Raw genomic sequence first — 15619 nt, 5'->3', positions numbered from 1 at the left:
CAGTTTTATGTTTGATGATTAGTAGCATTGTTTTGAGATAATCAAATATTTTTGCACATTCAGTTGATTTATGATGAGATTACTTGGTACTCTATACTTCATGTATGCATGATGATTATTCAGTGATTTTAGTTATTGATGATGATTAGTTAAATGGATTATTATGTGTCTTCTTATGGATACTTACCCTATATTGCATGTGTATGGTGTGTGTGTATACTTTTTTTATGTATGGCGTTTTTGATGTGGTTAAGGGAGTCGTAGTCACTTGCTAATCAAGATCTACATGATGCACCACTTCCTACCATTACCTGTTTTGTTTAGAATGTTGTGTTTGTACATGTGTGGATCTTACGCAGATTGTAGGTAGCAGGTATCGACTTCTTTGAATTGTCAAGATGAGTGTACCCTATTGCATTATCTCAATGGTAAGAGAGGGGAGATAAATTCTTAAGTCCAAAATGTAACCCTTATTTGTCTTAGAAAATTAGGACAAGTGTCTGAGTTGTTTACCTTCCAAATGCGTCGAATGATGTTAGTTCGTGATTATAACCCTTTAGTTTGATCTTGTATGTGTTTTTCTATAATGAGTTTTTGTATTTTGTTTTATAAATCTTTGGTGATTTTTCTATTAATTAAGTCAAATTAAATGATTAAATTGATTTAATTTAATGAGAAATTATTATGATATTTATATATTTAATTAACTTTAATTAATTGGGAAATTAATTAAATAAAAATAAATAAATTTGAAGATAAAAGTTACAAGTTTAATTTTAGAACGTGATAATATTTATTTAATTTAATAATAATATATTTAGAGTTCATTTTTAAATAAATGCTATATACTATTATTATTTAAGTTAATAAATATTTTATTAATTAAACGTTCGAAAATAAATAAAAAAGTGAAAAAAGATATTAATTTATTAAAAGTTTCAAAATTGCATAATGTGTGCATGAGATTAAAATTTAATAAATTAATTGAAAAGAGAAGTCGAATAAAAATTAAATAAAGTTATTTTATAATTCAATAAACGTGCATGAAAAAGATAAAGTTATAGTTATAATTTTGGGGTTTTATATTTATTTAATTTAATAATAATTAATTTAAAATTTTTATTTTAAGCAATAAACTCTAAATAATATTGTTAGTTGAATTAATAAATATATTATTAAAGCCTCTCATGATTTAATAAGAGAGAGAAAACATAATTTAATAAACTTTATTTTAATTAAATTGCATAAAGCTTATGAATAAAATTAAAATATAATAAATTAATTAAAGAGAGAGTAAGCAATTATTTAATAAAGTTTATTTTAATTAAATTGCATAAAGTATATGCATGAAATTAAAATATAATAAATTAAATAAAGTGAGAAAGCTAATTAATTTAATAAAGATATTTTAATATCTAAAAGTTTGTGCATGAAGAGGTAAAAGATAACAAGTAATAAAACAATAATTGATTAGCGAGTTCCCTTGCATGATTGCACAATTACAGTCCCAAATTAAGGGAGAACTCTTTATCAAAGATTGCGTGATTGCACAATCAGAACTCCAAATTAAGTGAGAACTCTTTATCAAAGATCTAGAGCTCATTATGCAATTACACAGGGTTTGGAAGAGCAATTTCAAAGAAGGAAGTTTTTAGAGAAAGGGGATTGTTTTGCGTGTTTCATGCGATTGTTGTTTTAGCATCAGATCTAGGTAAGATCTCGTTGTTTATTTGTACAGTGGTTTTTCGTCTTTTGAATTTTTGTCTTCTCTATGTCTATTGTGTTTTGGATTTCAGAATTCTTCTGAGTTGAGACCCTTGTTTTGCATATTTATTGTTTTTCATTTTCAAGAACTTCTGTAAGCAATTTAATGATTGAAAACCGTGTGTGTGGATTTGGTCGTTTATCATTCTTAGGAAACATTTGTATATAAATTGGAAACTAGAAAACCTTGTGTTAAGATTTATCATTCTTTGTTCTTGAATATATCTATGAAAGAGTTAAATTGAAACCCTTATTGTTAAATTGAGGTTTTGTATATGGAATTGTTAAATCGGGTTTTAGGTTCTAAAAGGAAAACAAATTTCGTTTTATAGAATTTGATTGGTTGGTTCAGATTTCTACATCAGGGCTATTTTGGAAAGTTTATGTTTTTAGTAGGTTTCTATTTTTAGAAAGTCTATATTTTTAGCAGGTTTCTATTTTTAGAAAGTTTCTATTTCAAGAAAGTTTCTATTTTTAGAAAGTTTATATTTTTAGCAAGTTTCTATTTTGGGAAAGTTTCTATATTTTTAATAGGTTTCTATTTTTAGAAAGTTTCTATTTTTAGCAGATTTCTATTTTTGAAAGTTCCTATTTTTAGTAGGTTTCCTTTTTGGAAAAGTTTTCCCAAGTTTAATTAAATTAAAATTATTATGGTAATAATTGATAATTATTAATAATAATAATGTTAATAAGTATTGTTAAAATTTGAAATTTAATTATTTGAAAATTTGATTTATTACTTTATTATTTAAATATAATTCTAAAGTAAATTAAAAATCAAAGAAATTAATTGAGAGAATTAATGTTTACTTTTATAAACTTGGATGTGTTTATATGGTTCAGATATATGAAAATGGTTTGTAATACTAGGGAAATTTTATTATTCAAAAAACTTAGTAATTATAATACTTTGAGAAAATGAAAACTGAAACCTTACAATTAACTCAACAATGTGTTTTCAAATCAAACCAAACTATGAAAATTTTGTTATCTTTATGTTGTCTATGTTTTGGGTTTGGGTTGACTAGAGTGTTAACCAGTCTTAAGATTTTACCAGAGGCTGGGGAGTTCTCTGGTTGTGATGATTTGATCTCTGATCTTTTATACTCAACCATGGTAATGTGTCTAGTATACTTTATGATGTGTGTTGATCTATTGATTGTTATTGCTTTCCAGTGTTCTTGTGTGACGTTGAGGTGAATGTATGACCTATTTGACTTAACCATTTTAGAGTCTTCGATCAAATTATATTTGTATTACTTTCTAGTCGCTTTTATAGGACTGAGGTGTTTGATATGATTTGTTCTTAGTGATGTCATGTTATGACATATTTGACTTAACCATTTTGAGTTTTCAGTCAGTTATTTTTGGGATGCTTTCCAGTTGCTCGTAGAGAACTGATGTGTTATTGTGAATTATCTTTTGATGCTTTCTAGTCACTTGGATAAGACTGAGGTGATTTTATATGATTATTGATTTGTGCTCTTATGAGCCTAGGGTAGGTTATCTATATGTAATGTCGAGAAGTGGCTTGCAATGGAGGTCGGGGCCCTAAGTGGTCCTTAGGGTAACCCATTGTAAGTTGTTTAATAAGTGAAAACACTACACTAAATGAGAGTAAAATGAACCTAATATGAGTCTTTGTTTGTTCTTGCCCATGCCTTCAATGCTAGTACAGACTAGGATGGGAGTAGAGAGAACATTTGGTTGTGACCTCGCATCTGTAGTACACCTTATCAGTATGAGAGGATACTAGTGGCCACATAGGGATCACTAGGGGGTTAGGGTCTTGAAAGATTTCTAGGGTAACTCTAGCGTGATTCGTGCGATGACACTTGCCTGCTTACATAGTAGATTTCCTATGTGTCTTTGTGTGCCTCTGGGTATAGATGTCGATTTATCTTGAAACCTTTGAGTTAGATTACTTTTAAGATTTCTTGGACTTAGAGAGTACTTTTGATATTTTTTTTGGTATCTTGTTTGGGACTTGAGATTATCTCCTTAGCGCGATGGGAGTGGGCCTTTTTGGGTTACCATGTGGTTAGGTGGTAGTGCTTTTTACTCTTACCGTTAAGATCCGTTTGTTGCTACCGTGGCTGGAGTTTCTTTGTTTGCATTTCCTTTCATTCTATCTCTGTATCATTATGATGGATGATTATATTTTATGATGGATGTTTACATCTTTTATGATGGATGGTTTCATTTATGGTATTGTACTTTATATCATGGATCCGAAGAGGATGCTGTAATTCCATTTTTATAAATGTATATTCTTTTAACCTTTCATATCTTGTGACATGTACAATGGATGATTGAGTATTCTGAATTTGATTGCCAAGTGGCATTCAAAACAAATGTATATAATTTAAATGGACTTTGGACTTTTAATTATTCTTTCATGTGAATGTGGTAATTGTTAGACTTAGGATTAATTAAATTTAAATGTAATTCAATGTCTTGGGATCCTTAAGGAATGAAATTTGTGATTTTGTTTAATTATGATTGTACGTAATTGCTTCCACCACTTTATGTTTAATGTGTGTGTTATTATTTCTTTAAAAAAATGTTTGGCAAACTTAGTAAAACTTTAGGTTAATTCTTGTGGATTCTTTGGTGGGGCGTTACACATGGTATTAGAGCCAGGTTGTAGAAATAAGAAGAGATTGAACATTCAAATTTTGGAGAACTGAAATAGAAGCTCATGTTGACAATAGAGAAAATAAGAAGATAATCAATATCAAGGATGCTCTTCCCATTGGTCCATTAATATGTAGAAACAATAGTGGAATCAGATTGTAGTTTCACACCAAATATTGTAGGCTCTAGTCATGAAACTAAATTTATAGGAAAATAAGTAAAGAGATTTTAAAACATTTCTTTAACTCTATTATGAAACCAACATAGTTGTCGTTAATGGAGCACTTTCCTTACAATAAGATTTTCCACTAATTGCCCCCAAATCAGGTTTCCTTGTCTTCAAGCTAAGGGTAGTAGTGAGATAGAGAAAAATAATATCGTGGTTACTCAGAAATTTTGTGGAGTTTTTGAAAGTGTTCATCTCTATTTTTGTGATCCTGTGTCATTACAAAAAGTTAGTTCTGAGACAAATGGGCCACTAAACCGCAGGGACCCATCTTTGTATTCATCATAGGTCGAGCCAAAATCATACACCTATGAAGCCAATGATGGATACATGAGAGGAACAATAACAAACACAATCCTATCTACCGATTGGAAAATAGTCTGCTATATGATAAATGCCTTTTGAATTGTAATTAAAGGATATGTTCTCACATTGAAACAAGTCAAAATATTAAGGCTCCCATGAAGGCTCCCTTTCTATAAGTAAGGTGATGAAGGCTCCCGCTTCTACTCTTGTGAAGGTTCCTGCCCATCATGTTGTTAAAATTCCTATCTCTCTCGCCCATCGTCTGTTTGAAGCTTCAGTAGAGGATCTTAGTTCCTTGGGTGTGACTGTGGATGCTCCACTTGTTGCGGCTTGTTTCGTTGATGCAGGTCCTTCTACCACTAACCTTGCTATTCCTGCTGCTCACCATTTCTCTGCTATTCCTATTTGGGATGTTTAGGATGGGTTTCATACTTTGTCTTCTCCCACCCATTATTCTCTTTTCGATGTTGGGGATGTGGTTCTTTCTCTGGTTGCGACTGTGGAACCTCTTTGTCCCTAGTGGTGGCTTAGATCATTATGGATGTAGTTCCTATTGCTCCTGTTATTGTGACCCACCGTTCTCTTGATGCTAAGTCTCGAGCTACTGTGAGGTGATCTGAGATCTCTTATGCGGATGTGGCTGCTTATGAGGCAGGTATTGGGGGTCCTACTGTGAAATCGAGGCTTCGTTTGGTGGTGCCTGTCTTTGTAAGTAATCCGTTAGTGCTTCATCTAGATTTAGAAATTGTTGATGAGATCTCTACGTATGAGGTGAATTTCTCTTCTACAATTTCCATTTTTCATTTTAGGGATTTTTGGCCCTCTCTTTCGGATATGCATGCTTGGATTTCCAAATATTGGGAACCTATCATCTCAGATCTAGTTCAGATTTACCTTGTTATAATAAGGGGTTTTTTTATTGTGAAATTTGCTAATGCTGAAGATAGAAATTCCATCTTGTGCCATGGTTTCTCTTGGGAGGAGAGGTTCCCCTTAATGGCCAAACCTTGGTATAAGGATTTTGACTTGACTACTGAATCCTTTAATAAGATTCCTCTTTGGGTAAGGTTAGTAAATCTTTCCCTTTACTTTTGGTTGGATTCAGTCCTGGAGGCTGTGGGGGAAGCCCCGGGGGACTTCTTGTTGGTAGATGTAGGGTCTTCCAATGTGTTTAGGATGATGTATGCTTGTATTCTTCCAAAGATTAATGTCTCCAAGGGGCTTCCTGAAATGATAATGTTGGCCTTTCTAAAGGGGTCTTGCCTTTAACTTCTTGATTATGAGGGAATTCCCTTCGATGCAGGAAATGTCATAAGATCGACCATCTCATTGCGCGATGCTCCTCTGAAAAGGTTAGATTGAAGAAATCACCTTCTTGGTGGTTGGGGGTTTCAGATGATCACTATACGATTTAGAAAATCTCCACAATTGTAGATGGGCTAGATAGCTCTTCTTAGATTGATCCTTCTTTGGTGGAGGATTCTATTGCTAGCCTTGATGATTCTATTTCTGTCCCTTTGGTGGTAACTCAGAATGTTTCTAATGTCCCCATTTCTGCTATTGATACAATTGATTCAAATGTTGTCCCTTTGGCGACTCATATTTAGATTGGTGCTATTGTCCCTTTTTTCTGTTGCTATTCAACAAACTGTTGTTGGTGCTGCTTCTATAGTTTTGTCTCTTGATGTGAGGGTGGTTGTGGGGTTGTTTGTTCTGATTGGTAGAAGGCTACTAGGAAGGTGGTGGATGGATGGACATTAGTAAAAGGAAAAAAAGTTAAATCCTCTAATCCTTCATTTGATATGTCTTTACGTTCTCAAATGACAGGACCAAAATGTAAATCTTGATGACCTCTGTTGTAAACGATGTGTTGGGTCCTTTCTTTACCCGTGGATCGCCTACCCTTTAGAGGCTGTTTCTTTTTGTCAGGGTCTACTGGCCTTATTTGGCCCAATGTATCTTTGTTTGTTTGTTGTGGTTTAGGACTTAATGTATGTATCTTTTGTAAACCATTGGGTTTCAGGAACCCGTTAAAACCTATCTTACTTAATAAAAAACAAGTCAAAACATTATATATATAGAGTATGGGTTATTTCAATAATTTAGTACAAAAGTTAGATGACTGAAGATAATTAACAAGAGGAAATGGAATGTGTCCCACAAGAAGAGATAGACGAGGAGCAGATTCAATACCCTGGAAGAGTTTCAGTCCTATTTTCCTGTATGTGAGAAAAGTTCTGTCCCTTTCAAAGTGGTAAACTGTGTACATTCATGCATGTGCCATTCTCACTTACTTCAAAAATGATAATACTATCCAGCCCCATTATATTTGATTATAATTAATGCATCCCTTATTTTTCTCTAGTTACGACTGTTCTTTGAACTCTTTTTCATGGCTAATAAATCACCCATTTGGAGGTGAATGTTTATTTGATCAATTTTGGATCAAAATAAAAAAAATGTTAAATAAGAGACAACACAATATCTTGATCAAGAGTTAACAGTGATGATGAAATGTCAGAGAGAAACAATAGGATAAAAGGTCTAGATAGATAGAAATATCAGATACATAATTAGAATAAGGGCATGATTGGTGGAGAATTGTATCTTTGTTAGAAATGAAGATCATCCTGAGATAACCAAATAGAAATATGTAGTCACCATTTAATAATCACATTATTTGATATCTATATTTCATGCAATTGAGTATCAAATCTACTTTAGGATCAATTACATAGACACATGTATGGTCTAGGTGAAGATTTAATGTGGGATTAGACCATTTTGCCAACAAAAAATGTAATAGGAAGCACATCATCTATTTAATCCATGCATAAGTGACTGAAACATGAGATAAAATAGAAACACATTATACAATTGACATGTATGTCATCCGATGTGAGAATATGAAATATTTTGATGAGATAGAAGGCCCAATCTAAAATAAAGAGCATGCACAATTCACAAAAATTAGTTTGGCATCAATCACTTGCTGTGTGGAGGAATCCCAAGCAGGGTCAACAAGAAGGAACAAACCTTCGGTAAGTGGGAGGTAAGATGTTTGTCAATGCATTCTATTTTTTTTATGAATATGAGTACTAATTATTATTTGATAATATATATATATATATATATATATATATATATATATATATATATATATATATAATTGTTGTATATGATAAAATTAAATAATGAATAATTTATCAATATGATTATGTGTTATCATTCATAAATCCTTTTGTGTTGTTTCATGGATTGCATGGAGATTAAGTGAATTTCTAGTATAGGTTATGAGAGATGTTAAGAACTCCATCTGAAATAATTAATCTAATAAGAAATCATTTTCAAGTATAATGTCAAATGGAATAAATGATAAAATAAAATGATATTGATAAGCGGATAAATACTTATTATCTTTGTTATCTTTGACTATTTTTATTATTGTATTCTCTATCTTATTTGTATTTCTTCTATAAGAGTTATGTGCTTTGATCTTTTTTTTGAGATTGTTGTTGGAAGAAATAGAGGGGGATTGAGATTCAGAGGGAGACTAATATATCATTAGAGGCAACCTTGAAAGAGAGGGAGCAAATAGATTTAATCAACCTTTGGTGATCTTGATTATATTAATTTAGAGGTAGTAAATCACATTGTGATGGATTCACTAACGATATAAATTTGGAATACACAGATTGCAAGATGTGCATAATATAGGTTTAATGAAAAGATTAAACAAATACCTTTTCATGAACAAAGGAAATTTGAGTTGGTGTGAGACATTAATGAAGCTTTTAAGAATTCATTTGAACCATCTAACGAGTCTCTTTTGATGAACGAAACTCGACGTATGAGTTGTAGATTCATACATATGACACAATCATACTCAATCAAGATATTGGCATATTGTAGACGAGTTTCAGAAAATGGAAGGACATGTTCGCTTCTTCTATTAAGCTAAATTAATGTTTGGACCTTCAATGGACGAAAAAGAACAAGTTGCAGGAACTTAGAAAGGAGTTTTCATATTTGATATAAAATTGTTCTAACAATAAGAATGAGTGAAATTTTTACATTGTGGGGGGAATAATAGTCAGTGTTTCATTCCCACTTGAACCTTATTTAGAGGGGAGATGTTCCATTCTCAAATAATCTAAAAAGAATATTTCCGAATCTTCATGTGCAGATAAGTATCCTTATCTTTTACATTTATCTACTTTTTGTAGTCTTTCTCTTATTTGTAATTCTATATATACTATAAGAGTTATTTGCCTTAATCTTTTCCTTTATGTTTGAGGATGTTCTTACGGGAAAAGAAGATTGGTACTCTACACATGCTACTAAATATTGTGCAGACTCTAGATCTAATAGCTCCAAAGACCCTGATGATCAAAATGAATAAAATGAGGCTCTTAAAGAAAATATCTTTGATGATTAAGATTATGAGATTCTTTTACATTAAGAGGGAGTATGACACATCTTCGAAGGCAACACAAGAGTTTAGAAGATTGATACTCAGAGGGAGTCTAGAAATATATGTGGGTGACTGCATGATGTTGATGGTCGTACTCCTACATATATATCATGAGGAAGTGATGACTTATCATTAGAAAATTGATATTAGATTTAGAGTGAGTTTGACAACCATCATTGGGTGAAGAGAGTTTATGAGGAAGTAACTAGAGGACCTGACTTCCCAAGATATATGTTCAGAGGGAGAAATTTTGAGATGCAATCATTTTTGGATGATATCTTCTCTACAAGGAGAAGTTCTAAGAGAAATTCTTTGTAATGCGCTCTCCTATATGAGAAATAAGTACGAGGTGAAAACTCTTTGTTCCACCCTCTAGTGGTAGCTATGGTGGGTCGACCCTATGACTTGGTTTATGGTGGATATCATGTGAGTTACTACATGATGTTGTTGTGATTATGTCATGAAAGGTGACAATCTTTCATTGATGTATATATTTAGAGGGGAGCTATTGAAATGTGACGATCTTGTCAATAGTTGGACCTATTATCATAACAAACTACATTAAGTTGTTCCGGTGTGCCGAAAGTTATGATAACAAACATAAGGTAGGTATTGTAAGGCGACAATCTTATCAATAGTAGACCTATCTCCTAACACCAAAATGTGTTGGAGTGAGTGTTATCATGGTTCTTCGGGCTGAATTTTGCTAGACATCTTGATAACCACTCATCATAGTTCTTTGGGCTGGATTTCACTGAATACTATGAAATTAAATTGTTATGGTTCTTTGGGCCGGATCTTGCTGGACACCATAACATGAATTTATTATAGAACACATTTAAGGTGGTGTTTAAACTTATATTAAAGTTATAGAATTTGCTTCAATTCCCTCTTTGCAAAAGAAGAGGTCTTGAGAAATTTAGCCTCATTGTGAATCAAGGCCAATTCCATATGTAATATATGTTATTACATATATGTGTGTGTTGATAGATTTATGTTGATATCCTTAAATATGCCATTCTAGAAATATCATACTGAGATGATATCTCTCCTTATACTCAAGAACACAATATGTTCCATATCAATCCTTCCTAACTAAGAGGGAGTGTTAAGTTTGTAGTTACAGTCATATTGATATGATCATGAGTTTCATTATTGATGGTAAATCATCATTAGATAAATATTATTTTATATACATATATTATACACACACACACATATATACAATAATGTATATATTATGCATATGGTTATTTGAGTTATTAATATACTAAGTAATGATGTTTAAAGTTTAAACCTTGGAAACATGTCCCCTCTTCTCATACTTATATGAGATCTAAATTTGTATTTGGAACATATCAATAACAATGGCAATATAATTACATTTACAGACACGATCCATGTTACTCAACATAATATGCTTCAAAATTATTATTACACAACAACTGAGAATTGCACTACCTTTAGAGGACGTGTTTAAACCTTGCACATATTAGTAGGGTAAAGTTGGCAGTGGTGTGCTACAGTATTATTTAAATGGAAAGGGAAGATTCAACCCCTGGGCTAATCAAGTCACATACAATGTGTTTGTTTTCCAAGAACTGAGAACAAAAAATCCTGTGAGATTTTATTGTATGCTGGAGTTACTTATAATCTTGTTATGCGCACAGCCTTGGCAATAAATAGGAAGTAAGATGTATCTTGTGTCTTAACGGACCTTAAAATCCCAAGAACTGCATGTCAAAGGAAGGAAATTATAAAACAAAACAAAAAAATGACAAAATTGAATAGACTCAGCAATCATAAAAATATGATATACTTGGAAACAATAAATTATAAGAAACTGAAAGCTGCAGCTAATTTCTAAGAGACATTACACTCTCTATAGATAAAGATTTGGGTCTCCATCCTGCTATTCCCGACTGTGCACCCAACAATAGTATCTTGGATCTCCAATGCTATTCCAAAAATACGAGGATGCATATTCCCTTTCTCTTTCTTAGGATCCTTTCCTTTTCCTTTTCTCTTTCTTTTTCAGTTTCTAGTTTACGTTTCCTTGATACATACTAACGATAAATGAATCTGAATTCCCTACGTGGTCCAGTTTTTACAAATCACATTGTAATGTTTGTTAAAGTTCAAATAAGGGTAGAAAGTAACAAGTTTAGCCCGAGAACTGTGTTCCGCAGTAAAGACCTTCAATGGATTTTAAAAACAGTAAAAACAGTATTTTGATGGATCCATTGAAAAATAATCTGACTTGGTTGCTTGGGATCCCATACAATTTTGTTAATCGAATAATATGTCCGTGGCCATATTTAGCTTCAGCGCTATCAGTTCTTACAGTATCATCTCTTACAGCACAATGTAAGAATTGTGCTAAAAGCACTACTTGCTATGTGTTAGGGTTACAAGTATGCATAGGGCGTGGCACAAGAACAAACACAGGATATTGGCAGCTACAGAAAGCACTATATAGTCATCGTTTACTCTTTCTGAGAGTGCCACATAATAAAATATATGTTGTCCCAGAGGGCTTTATTCGATAGTTTAAATAGATAACAAATTTATATTTAAATTTATAGTCCAATTTTAATAAACTTCAATCGAAAGTTAAATTGATTGAGGTAGAATTATATATTTATTAATAAAATGTCTCCATAAAGATTAATCTTAGTTTAGATCCTATAATCATATTAGACAATATTTGAAACATAATTCATAAGATCATTATCTCAATAAAGTTAGAGATCTAAGAAGAAATATAAGTAACAATATGTTTAACAATATATTTATGTATGTATCAATCCTTTTGATCTCTTTAGATAAATTGTGCAATAGCTTTTAAATTTGAGGAACCGAACTTTTGATTATTGCCTTACCTTCAATCAACCATAGTTGGATTTGCATAGGAAAAACCAGAAAGGATGCTTGGAGACTATACAGCCCAAATTTAGTCCAAGAGTATGAAACATTCAGCTTAGATAACTCACATTCAATTAAAAAAATTCCATCTCTTGGTTAATTCGAGTGAGTTCAGATAATTAAAGAAGGCTCTGTTCAAGCTCAATTATGCCTAAGAGTATGGAGCATCCAACTAAGACAATTTGTACTTAAACCAACAAATGTCAGGAACATCTAACTAAGTAACATATTAATTCAAAGCCTATTAGAAGCTTTAAAGCCTATTATAATTCAAAGTGCTTTAAAGTCTATTAGGGTCCCTTTGGATCTAGATTCAGTTGAAGACATTTTCCAAATGGTAGATGACCTTTCTTCTTTTGCTGCAATTTTTCGCTTCCGTGGCTATTGGCCCTCCCTTGCTGATCTACATGGCTAGATCTCCAAGAACTGGTTGCCACTGATTATAATGTTCACATATTTCCGTGTGCTAAAGATTTTTTTATAGTTAAGTTTCAAGATTCTAATGACAGGAAGATTATTTTATGTCACAATAATTTCTCTTGGCAGGGCAGATTTCCACTTATGGCCAAACCGTGGCATATGAATTTTGATCCTCTGTCGGAATCCTTTAATAAGTACCCTATTTGGGTTCGGCTCTCTAATCTTTCGATTCATCTTTGGCAGGATTTAGTTTTTGAATCTATTGGGAACGCTATTGGGGATTTCTTATATGTGGATGCTGACACTTCGGATATTTTCCACTCGACCTGTGCTCGCTTCCTTGTTGACTTGGATGTTTCTAAAGGTCTTCCTGAGGCGGTCTGTTTGGATTCCCTGAGGGGGTCTTGGTCTCAAATGTTGGATTTCGAGGGAATCCCTTTTCATTGTAGGAAATGCCACTTGATGGGTCACGTTGCTGCTCGTTGTGTAGTTGGAAAATCCAAACCCAGGCGTTCCCCCTCTTGGTGGACTGGGGCCTCCTCCGAGCATTATATGGTGAAACAATCCTCGGTTGCTCCTGCGGTTTCAGAGGTTGAGGCTAGTGTTCCTTTCGTGCCGGTGGTTGCTTTGACGTCTCATCCTGTGGATTCTGTGGCTGTGGGCAGTGTTCTTTCCAAGTTGGTGGTTAAGGATTTGGTCTCTCCCCCTGCTTCGGTTGACCCTCCTAGGGGTCAGTTGTCGTCTGTCTCTCATAGGGTGTTTGCTGAGGCCTCTGCGTCCTCTGGGTTCCACGGTTCTTTGTCCTCTGAGGATTGGGTAACCGAGGCAGTGAAGTTTGAGGACGGTTGGATTGCGGTTAAAGGGAAGAAGGCTAAGCCTTCTGCTCCCCCTTTAGATATGACCCTTCAGTCGCGTAAGGGTAACCTCATTTTAAAAGGATAATCTTTTGTTCCATTATGCTGACTAGTTCTTCTGGGTTGGTGTTATGGTCTTGTCTCTGGTTTTCTGGTATCTGGTTTGGATAGCCTTTCTGGCTGCTTTGCTCCAGTCTATTTGTCCTTTCAGATTCCAGAGTTTTTGGTTAATTTTACTGGTCATATCTGCTGATTTCAGGTCCCTGCAAAACCTGGTTTAGTTGTTTGGCTGGTTTCAGATCCTTTTAAAACCTGGTTGTGCTTAATGGTTTATCTTTCTTTTTGATGTAATGGGTTTCGGGGCCCCTTCAAAACCTGCTTTTACCTTAATCTAAAACATATTAATTCAAAGGAACCAGCCTCCTACCTTTAACATATTTCTTTCTATTTCCATATGACTTCTACTGAAAAGAAAGAATAGATAAACATATTTCTTATTTAGAAAAACACAATTAATTTAATTTTTCAAGGTAATTTTTTTGATTGGTAACACTTTGCTTTTGACTAGAGCAACAAACCAGTGCGGCTACACTCTGGGAACCTCATCTCTGAAACCACCACTCATCAGCCTTAACACCTCTATTTCCATATGACTTCTACTGAAAAGAAAGAATAGATAAACATATTTCTTATTTAGAAAAACACAATTAATTTAATTTTTCAAGGTAATTTTTTTGATTGGTAAAACTTTGCTTTTGACTAGAGCAACAAACCAGTGCGGCTACAATCTGGGAACCTCATCTCTGAAACCACCACTCATCAGCCTTAACATATTTCTTTCTATTTCCATATGACTTCTACTGAAAAGAAAGAATAGATAAACATATTTCTTATTTAGAAAAACACAATTAATTTAATTTTTCAAGGTAATTTTTTTGATTGGTAACACTTTGCTTTTGACTAAAGCAACAAACCAGTGCGGCTACAATCTGGGAACCTCATCTCTGAAACCACCACTCATCAGCCTTAACACACCTGGTCAACATGAACACTGACAAGCTGACACCATGACACGGTCTCCTTTTTGCAAGCAGGGGCATTCGAACCTGGGACGTCCAATCAACACGACTTGCAACGGCCAAGACTTTGCTGTTGCACTGCGGGGTCAATCCCAAAAGTTTTCAAAGTCTTAGTAAAAGATATATTAAAGAATATAGATATGTAACCCTGTTGCATGCTAACTACTTGATAATGCATGAAGCTGCTAATTATCTATAAGAGGATTTTACCCTCTTTTACTTGTTTGTTTATGCAATTTTACACATGAAAGCTGCACGCTTGTTGTGAGAATAGCAAAAACCACAGAGAAGCCTAATAAACCTTATCCAGGCGAAGAAAAGGGATAGGGAGAAAATGAGTTTTACCGCTACGAAAATCTCTGTTGTGAGGGGTTTTAAAAACCTTCCTTCAAACTAACTCTGCCCCATTTTTTTGGTAACAGAGCACTATACACACACTACTGAGGTAAATCACTTGGGATGGCTTAAATGAATTTTATTTTTCAAAATCTGTACGCTGCTGATCATTTGCTTCGATTTATTTCATTCTAGAACAGTTATGTTGGCATGGATTGTAGTCGTCTCACGGTGGAAAAAACTATGGTTGTCCTTCACTTTCGACCTATAGCTCCTTGGTATGTTGCTTAATTGTGGGATAACAAGCGGAATAGGCATATGTAAATTCTTAAAATTCTGAATTTTTCGTTAGGATGCACTAAATCAGAATTGGAATATGAAATAAATTAAGAATACGTATTCCAATTTTAGCTCAAAAATAAGGTTTTGCAATTCCACCTGAATAGGTGCAGTTGGAATACATATTCCTATTTCAGTTTTATTTATTTTAGAAAATATAAATTTTTGGGTCTGTGAATTCCCCATCAAATTCTGGCTGAACCAAACAGAGAAAAGGAATATGTTCCCCCTTTTTCTATTCCAGAATAGCTATTCCTAT

This window comes from Cupressus sempervirens, chromosome 10 (assembly GCF_028749045.1).
Source record: "Cupressus sempervirens isolate cs-2001-9-10 chromosome 10, ASM2874904v1, whole genome shotgun sequence".
NCBI lineage: Eukaryota > Viridiplantae > Streptophyta > Pinopsida > Cupressales > Cupressaceae > Cupressus > Cupressus sempervirens.
Note: the sequence above shows the minus strand (reverse complement) of the source record.